At 38.5% G+C, this 7,246-nt stretch overlaps 1 long non-coding RNA gene across 2 annotated transcripts in view; it reads right to left on the bottom strand.

The window, feature by feature from the left end:
* The window catches only part of LOC116216477, a 183,009-nt gene extending 175,769 nt beyond the window's left edge, over positions 1 to 7,240 (bottom strand). For both annotated transcript variants that reach the window (XR_004159292.1, XR_004159291.1), the window contains exon 1: positions 6,858 to 7,240. This is a non-coding gene — a long non-coding RNA (uncharacterized LOC116216477). The remainder of the gene's footprint in view (positions 1 to 6,857) is intronic.
* Between the last annotated feature and the right edge of the window lie 6 nt (positions 7,241 to 7,246).

The raw sequence follows: 7,246 nt of genomic DNA, 5'->3' as shown, positions 1-7,246 counted from the left end.
ATTAGTGAAGAAGTGGAAATTCAAGTAAAAGCTTAAAGCCGTGAAGATTCTAGTAACCAAAAAAATCAGTTTGCAATCAAATATTTAATTAAGAAATCAGAATTTCAACAAGTGGGAAGAGAAAGAATGGATTTATCTCCCTTTAGCCATCAAAATTTTAGGAATCTGTGCTCTCTCTCTCTCTCATAAGTGAAAAGAGAGAGGTATTTTAGAAAGGTTGTTCATCTCAGCTATCCATAGATGCCTCTCGGGATATAACCCATAGCTCTCTGGAGGTGTCTATATATCTCCATTGAGTACAAAGCCTTAAGCAACTGTGTTAGACTGCAACGACTGACTTTCCGATGGCTAAAATGATGACTAGCTTAGCTCTGAAAACCCATTTTTTAAACAGCAATGTTAAGAGAGATCAGTATATCCTTTTGTGCGAATCACTTCATCAAAGTCTACAGAAAAATATGTTTTGATGGGAAATTTTGACCAGCATATGTATTTTGACCAGTATGTATACAGGACCAGGTTTCTGTTCATGTGTAACCCACCAGAGCAGAGCACATCCTCATAAATGGTAACATAGTATGCTTCTCTCATAAAATAGTAAACAATGAAAATAGCATCAATGTGCTGATGAATTATCCCACTAAAGCGCAAGTGACATAACATCAAAATTTAAATATATTTTAACTGTTCATTGTGCATAAGATACATTAATTGTCTACAACTTAAAAACACGGAACAGAAGATGCTAACCATTCCATAGCCAATCTTGCAGTTGGCCCACTTACTGAGCTCCCACTATATGCAGGGAGAAAACATAACTACACCTTTCTTATTCTGCAATTTGAAAAAGCAAGTTGATAGGAAAACTGAAATAGGTCAGAAAACTGACCTATTGTGCAGCATGTCAAGTGTTATGCTTCATTGTATGTAATCAGAGGCAAATACAAGACAATAAATGATAAAACTGAAATTTTGTAAATTGGAACATAGTATAAATAATCTCTTTTGTAGTTACCCAAACAGGAAGCTTAGTTTATAGTATTTAATAGATGTCATTTGACAGTTTGCTTGTAGCACTTTTACTGTCACACAACTTCTACCTTAACATTTATTGGGTGAAGGATCTTTCAATAAAGTACTGCAGCTACATAGAATATATTTCAAGCTCAGAATTGTGATGCTACAAGTACTAAATGCACAGTGTTTCACTGTAAGTCAGTGAGTTACGTCAACTATCAGCAGGAGCTGTTAGCATTCAGTAGCACTTGAGACCAGATTCTGTGTGCAAAGATGCACACAACTGTTTTTGTTCTACTTGTACATTTTTGTGTTTTGTTCATCCAAATTGTTCAAAGAGGATGACTTATGTGGTGCAAACATTTTTGTATTTTTAAACATCAAACTGTACTATACCACAACCAAACAGAAAGGACCAGTATTTCCAACACCATGCAAGTACAACTATAGTTAACTTCAAATTAACTGTAGGGCAGCCTAAAGCTTCCCTATCCAAAGCGTACATGTGCAGTGCCTCTTCCAGAACCTAAAATTACTTCTAATTAACAAGATGCATCTTGTATCTATTTGGCATAAACACTGCTCAGCTTCTGTATGAATCTCCTAGTTAAAACCTTTTGCGGAATACACTGTGCTACTGTGATTTGTCTACACAACAAATGTAGCCTTTCTTCAATCAAGTAAACAATATCCCATTAGAATTTGATTTGTGCCAGATAGCCCTTTTATGTTGACTCTGCATGTCTGAGTAGAGGAAGGATTTTGATGAAAAAACACTATAGTGAACTGAACAGGCTGCAAAAAAAGTATTTGACACGTGGCACATTCGGTAGACTCAAGATCAGATTTTCACCAAGTCATTTAGTTATTATTAAGGTGCAAAAATTATCATTGGATCCTTTCTGAATTACTGCCCTTTAAATAATAACAATAGCAGTACTGCCTTAGCCTGGATCTATGGCTGTCCAAGGGCTGGGAGCAGAGGTCAGAGGACCACGGTACTGCCCACACAAATTCTCAGCTGCTTTCAGAGCTCTACACTGACTTTGATGTTCAGTGACTGCATGTCAGCTGGCCACTGCTCACTGGCACTGGGAGAAGTTCACCTGGGGAAGGACACCTATGTAAATCAAGCTTCATCAGAGCTTGGGGTACTTAAAGAAGAAGAAAAACGAGTATGCAAAGGCAAAATAAAAAGCCTGGGGAGCACCATTTACAGGTCACCATGCCATCATTAATGGCTGCCACTCCTGTTAAACCCACCTCTGCTGCTTCCAACCTCAAAGAGCCAAGTCTAAGAAGATATTATTATATGTACTGCAGTAACTGTGAAGGAATTACACCACAGACAAATCTCTGTTCCTAAAACAGAGATGCTGCTGCAGAATGGTTGTTGCTTGAGCCCAGACGTTCTGGAAGGCCGGGGGGAGTCAGTGGTGGAGAGACACAGGGAGGAAACCAGGGAGACAATGCAGCTTTGTAGCTTTTCTCAGGCGGCAGTAGCTGGTATCAGTGTACATAAATTTACAATACTGTAAAAATTAACTATTTATTCCTAATCAAGAGTGTTTGTTAAGCTCTAAAAGACTGTGTAAGGTTCTGGCTAATTCTGTATCACACTAAAAACATCAGTAAAAAGAAATACCTATATAACCATCTATGATCATGTCTACCTTTCTATCTCTAAATATTGCAGTCATAAAAACAAGTTAATAGGATTCATGCTAAGCAGTCTGAGATATAGTTAATAATCTGAAGGTCTACTTCATTTTTGTTTTAATTATAAGCAGATGATTCGTGGAGACAGAAAAATCACAGTTTGTTGCGTGAAGGTAAATTTCATAGAAAACATTTCCAAAACTGCAGTAAAAATGTTTCAGAAGGATTCAGTACATTAAAGAGATTAGTGTCACTGTGGAATACAACAAAAGAAAAGACGAGAAAAAATGGTTTAAACTATACTAATGTGTGTACATGCGAAACAATAATCTTCAAGTCATGTTACCCTGGTAATTGTTCAAAGGTCATAAAATAATTAGTACCTTAACAGAGGTGAAGATGTTACACTGTAATCTTTGCACCATTTAAAAATAGCATTTTGTTTTTTTTCCTGTCAGTCAGGATCTGAGTCTAAAGAACCTACAAACTGGTTTAAATCCAATTCTCTGGATGACTATGTTGACAGTGACACAGATTATATAATTTTTCATCTGGAAATTGTCATCTTTTGCCTTCTGTTCAGAAATTCCATAAGTTCTTAAAGGATGCAGATCCAGATTTTGACAGAGCACTGCATCCTCTGAGAAGATCAAGGGAATTCAAAAGTATTCCCATGGGGACAGACCTTTCAGTCCTCCCATCAAACACTATTAAGTTGTTGTTGTTTTTAAGACAAATAGGGGGAAAACAAAACAACATTGTAGAAGAGAAAGAAACTGCTTTTAGAATAATGCTTTTGGAGACAAGAGAGCTAAGATAACAGCAATCTGGGAAGAAACTAATTAGGAAAAGCTATTTTAAACAGCACTATTGCAAACTTTCACATATATTCCTACTAGAAGACAGCCTCTGATACAACACTGGCTCGACTCCATTCTGCTCCTGCTGGTTGGTATGAATGTAAAACACTGAAACAGTAAATGAAAGATTCTTGGGAGTCTAAACTGTGCTGAAGGAGAAATCCTTGAGAGTCCTTTGCAGAGAAATGCAGCATGGTGAGGCAGTGCTAAGGGCAGGTCAGTGTGGCACAATGCCTAGCTCAACAGCAGAAGACACAGGCATGGCCCAGCTCCAGGTGAGCACACTGGGCCTAAATGGGGGCTGGAAGCTGTATATGGAGGCAGAACCTGGGCAGAAAATGTGTGAACACAGCTGCCGTGCTTGTGCTGCAGCCCAACTTTGCTGAGAGATAGCTTGGATGTCTGTGACCAATGCAAATGGGAACCTCCATCCAGTTAGCCCAGTAAACTCAAGTGAAAAGGGGCTGGGATTGCTCTCTGGAAACGCACAGGAAAGACAACCAGGGAGAAGCAGAGATGTAGAGAAGGAATCTCACTATGTGGGGACAGCAGTGGCACAAAAACAAAGGAGTATACACTGTCTGAGAATAAATTTTGGGCATCAAACAGATTTTCAACAGCTGGAAGAGTCAGGCCCAAAGAGGCGAGGTGGTGCCCCAGTTAAATCTGCACTGGAACTCAAACAGAGCAAGTCCAGCTCAGCACCACTGCAGAACGGAGTTGGAAACCCCACAGGCCTCTCTAGTCCTATCCTCTATGTGAAAAAATGTGAAAAGATATCCTTCCATTGCCAGTTGAGGCCACTACAGTAGATGAAAGCTTGCATTTCAGTCAGCGCTCTGGGCACCACAGTCATTAACTCCTGTTCACCTGTCAAACATTTTTATTTGCTAGTAAGTACTGCTTATGATAGCTAGTTATGGATGAAAAATTGCTTTCCAAATCCTTCTGTTTACAAATATCTAAAATTCCTAAATTCACGCATATCAAATGAGATGTAAACAAAAAATAGAAGATGCCACACAAGTCTGGACACACATAACACGTCAGGAGTTCAGGCAGTAAGTACTTCTCACACTCAGTGTAAGACACAGTTACATCATCACTTCTAGAAACAACACTGCAATTCATTAGATAAAATTTTCATTCTTCCTTCCAAAAATAACACTTGTCTCTTACACTAACACGGCTTTCAGCCGTGTTAGTCATAGCATAGCTATGGAAACATCAAGCTGGAACCGATTCCACCAACCCAAATCCTTCTGTGCCCACATAATGCAGGAAGTAGAGGTATCCTCTTTCAAAATTAGCTCCTTTATCTCTTTTGTAAAATCACACAACCTCAAATTTCTGCAAATGAAATGTATGTATGAGTATTAGATTACTGAGCTACTCAGACTCAGGTGCTTTGCAGGCAAAATCTGGGTGCTGAAAATAGTGATTTCTAAACTTTTTATCTCAGACATTAAGACTTAGGTGAGCAGGACTGGATCTACAGTCAGCAACTACATGTACAAAATTACCCACTCAACACACCTGCAATATTGAAAGAAAGGACAAAAAGAACATTATTCTGGAAACTGCAGCCTAGTTACTATATTTCAGTGTTTTAGCAATATCAAAAAATGCTTTTCTAACTGTCAATTTCATATAATTTAAAGAAAAACTTTAATTTAAAAATAAGGGGGGAGGGGAATGCAAAGAGGGGTGGAAGAGAGATTTTCAATCAGTATGGTATTTTAAAGGCTTTCTTTCAAATTAAATCATGAGAAAATAAGCAGGTTGAATCTTCTTACAGTGTAGAGTATTGACACAACAGATTGTAACTGTTTCTGAGAAGTCATCATAATCCATCATGGAAATATCTAGACAGTGCTTTTTTGGACGCAATGGATTATTGACCCCAATATACTGTCAAAAGTATTCCATTATGTCAGTGCAGAAACCATGCACAAATATGCACTAAACATTTTTACCACACTTAAGCTGGAAAAATCCACCTTGAACACACAAAGCTGTTTTACTACAGAGTAAATTAATAAAAACAACAGTAACTGATTTATTTTTCAACATGACTAATTTCACAGAAGAATGCTGAAGACTTCTAATACACTTTCTACTTTAAAGGAGGCTGTTAAGTTACAGCAATGTGCACTGACTGTTAGAAGCCTCAAACTTCCAAATGAATTAGAAACTGGCCACACAGTTTTGCTTGTAAGAAAATAAATATATTCTCTGTAACTTTGATTTCCACATCTAATACACAGCTTAAGTTTATGTTCGGTTACAAATCCCTACAGGCTGCTTAAATAAAATACATTAAGCAATTCGACAAGCAAACATAAAGTAAACTATAGAGAACACTGCAGATCCAAGCATTCAGCACTTCTGCTTTAGCATAATATTGCACTGTATCTCCGTCCAGAAAAAAAATCAAAACCACCAACAAGCCTGTCATCTGGAAAAATCCTTCCAAACTGTATTTTAAAGAACCAATATCCTGTCTCTACATCAGGGGCAGCCTCTGTTAAGCATTTAAGCACTATCCATGAAAAGTAACAGTTCTTTCTCCAGTCCTGAACTCCCAGTGACCGTCACGGAAAGTAAGTTTCCCATTCCCTGCCAGCCAGTGGCATTAATAATCATCAAACAAAACGAAACACCTTCGAGCAAATATCTGTTTCTGATTAATCTCCATCCCAATGAATTAAATTCATAAGAGGCAACCTGCTGCCTTGTTTACGCCTTTGTAATATGAGGAGCAGAAGTTGGATAGAAGGGTTTTGCTGCCCTCAGGGCTACGAAATATGTCTCGTGTGGCAAGGAGCCAGCTCACCCAGGGAGCCTCCTTTGCTGTTTCTCTCACAGCTATTTTCTAATGGATAATTTTTAAACAGACACACACAAATACACGAGTCACCACAACACAGGGCTGGGGTTTTTGCTCTTGTCTGAAGTCCTGCGAGTATTCATACTCAGAACAAGGACCTCAAGATTTCACCCTGAAATTTCAATTTGGGGTTTTCTTCTGGACAAGAGGTTATGGTGGGGGTCTGCATTTTTCCCCCCACTGCCTTCCCCTCCTGACAGCACATAGCACACAAACACATCTCTTCAGCCTTACAGACCCAGCCTCAATTAGTGCAATGCTTTGCAGACATCCAAGCAATCAGGAGGCAGAGAGACGTACTTCAGTCCCCATGTGCACTGCACTGAGACCTTCAGCTAGGGGTGGAAAGAGATTTCTTTAAAATATATATATATTCAAATCTCACAATGTAATTTACACAGCGTGGAAACGCCTACAAGGAGATGAAGTACCTGCACTGGGGAGATGTTCAGTTGTTCACTTCATCTTCCGTTGACAAGGAAACCGAACCGCACTTCATTCTCCAGGAAAACCTTCCACTGCCATCATTTGAAAATGTATTTATTTGTACATATGCATACAGCTATCAGCATCACCATCATAATAATAACCACCATAAAATACTGACAGCAAAAGAATAAAAAAGTCAAGGTGCAAAATATGCAAAAGTAAGGATCATTTCTTTGGCTGCATATTTTGTTCTGTTATCTTTAAGGAGGAAAAAAAGTATTTAAAAATGGTAACTGTAACAAGCTGCAAGAAAAGTTTCACGTTATAAACAGGCATCAAAAACTGAAAAAGAAGGAAAAAAAAAAAGCCCTGCTTATTGCACTGAGTGTCA

Source organism: Meleagris gallopavo, chromosome 3 (genome assembly GCF_000146605.3).
Source record: "Meleagris gallopavo isolate NT-WF06-2002-E0010 breed Aviagen turkey brand Nicholas breeding stock chromosome 3, Turkey_5.1, whole genome shotgun sequence".
NCBI lineage: Eukaryota > Metazoa > Chordata > Aves > Galliformes > Phasianidae > Meleagris > Meleagris gallopavo.
The sequence above is the reverse complement of the archived record's forward strand: the minus strand, read 5'-3'. Positions and strand labels throughout refer to the sequence as shown.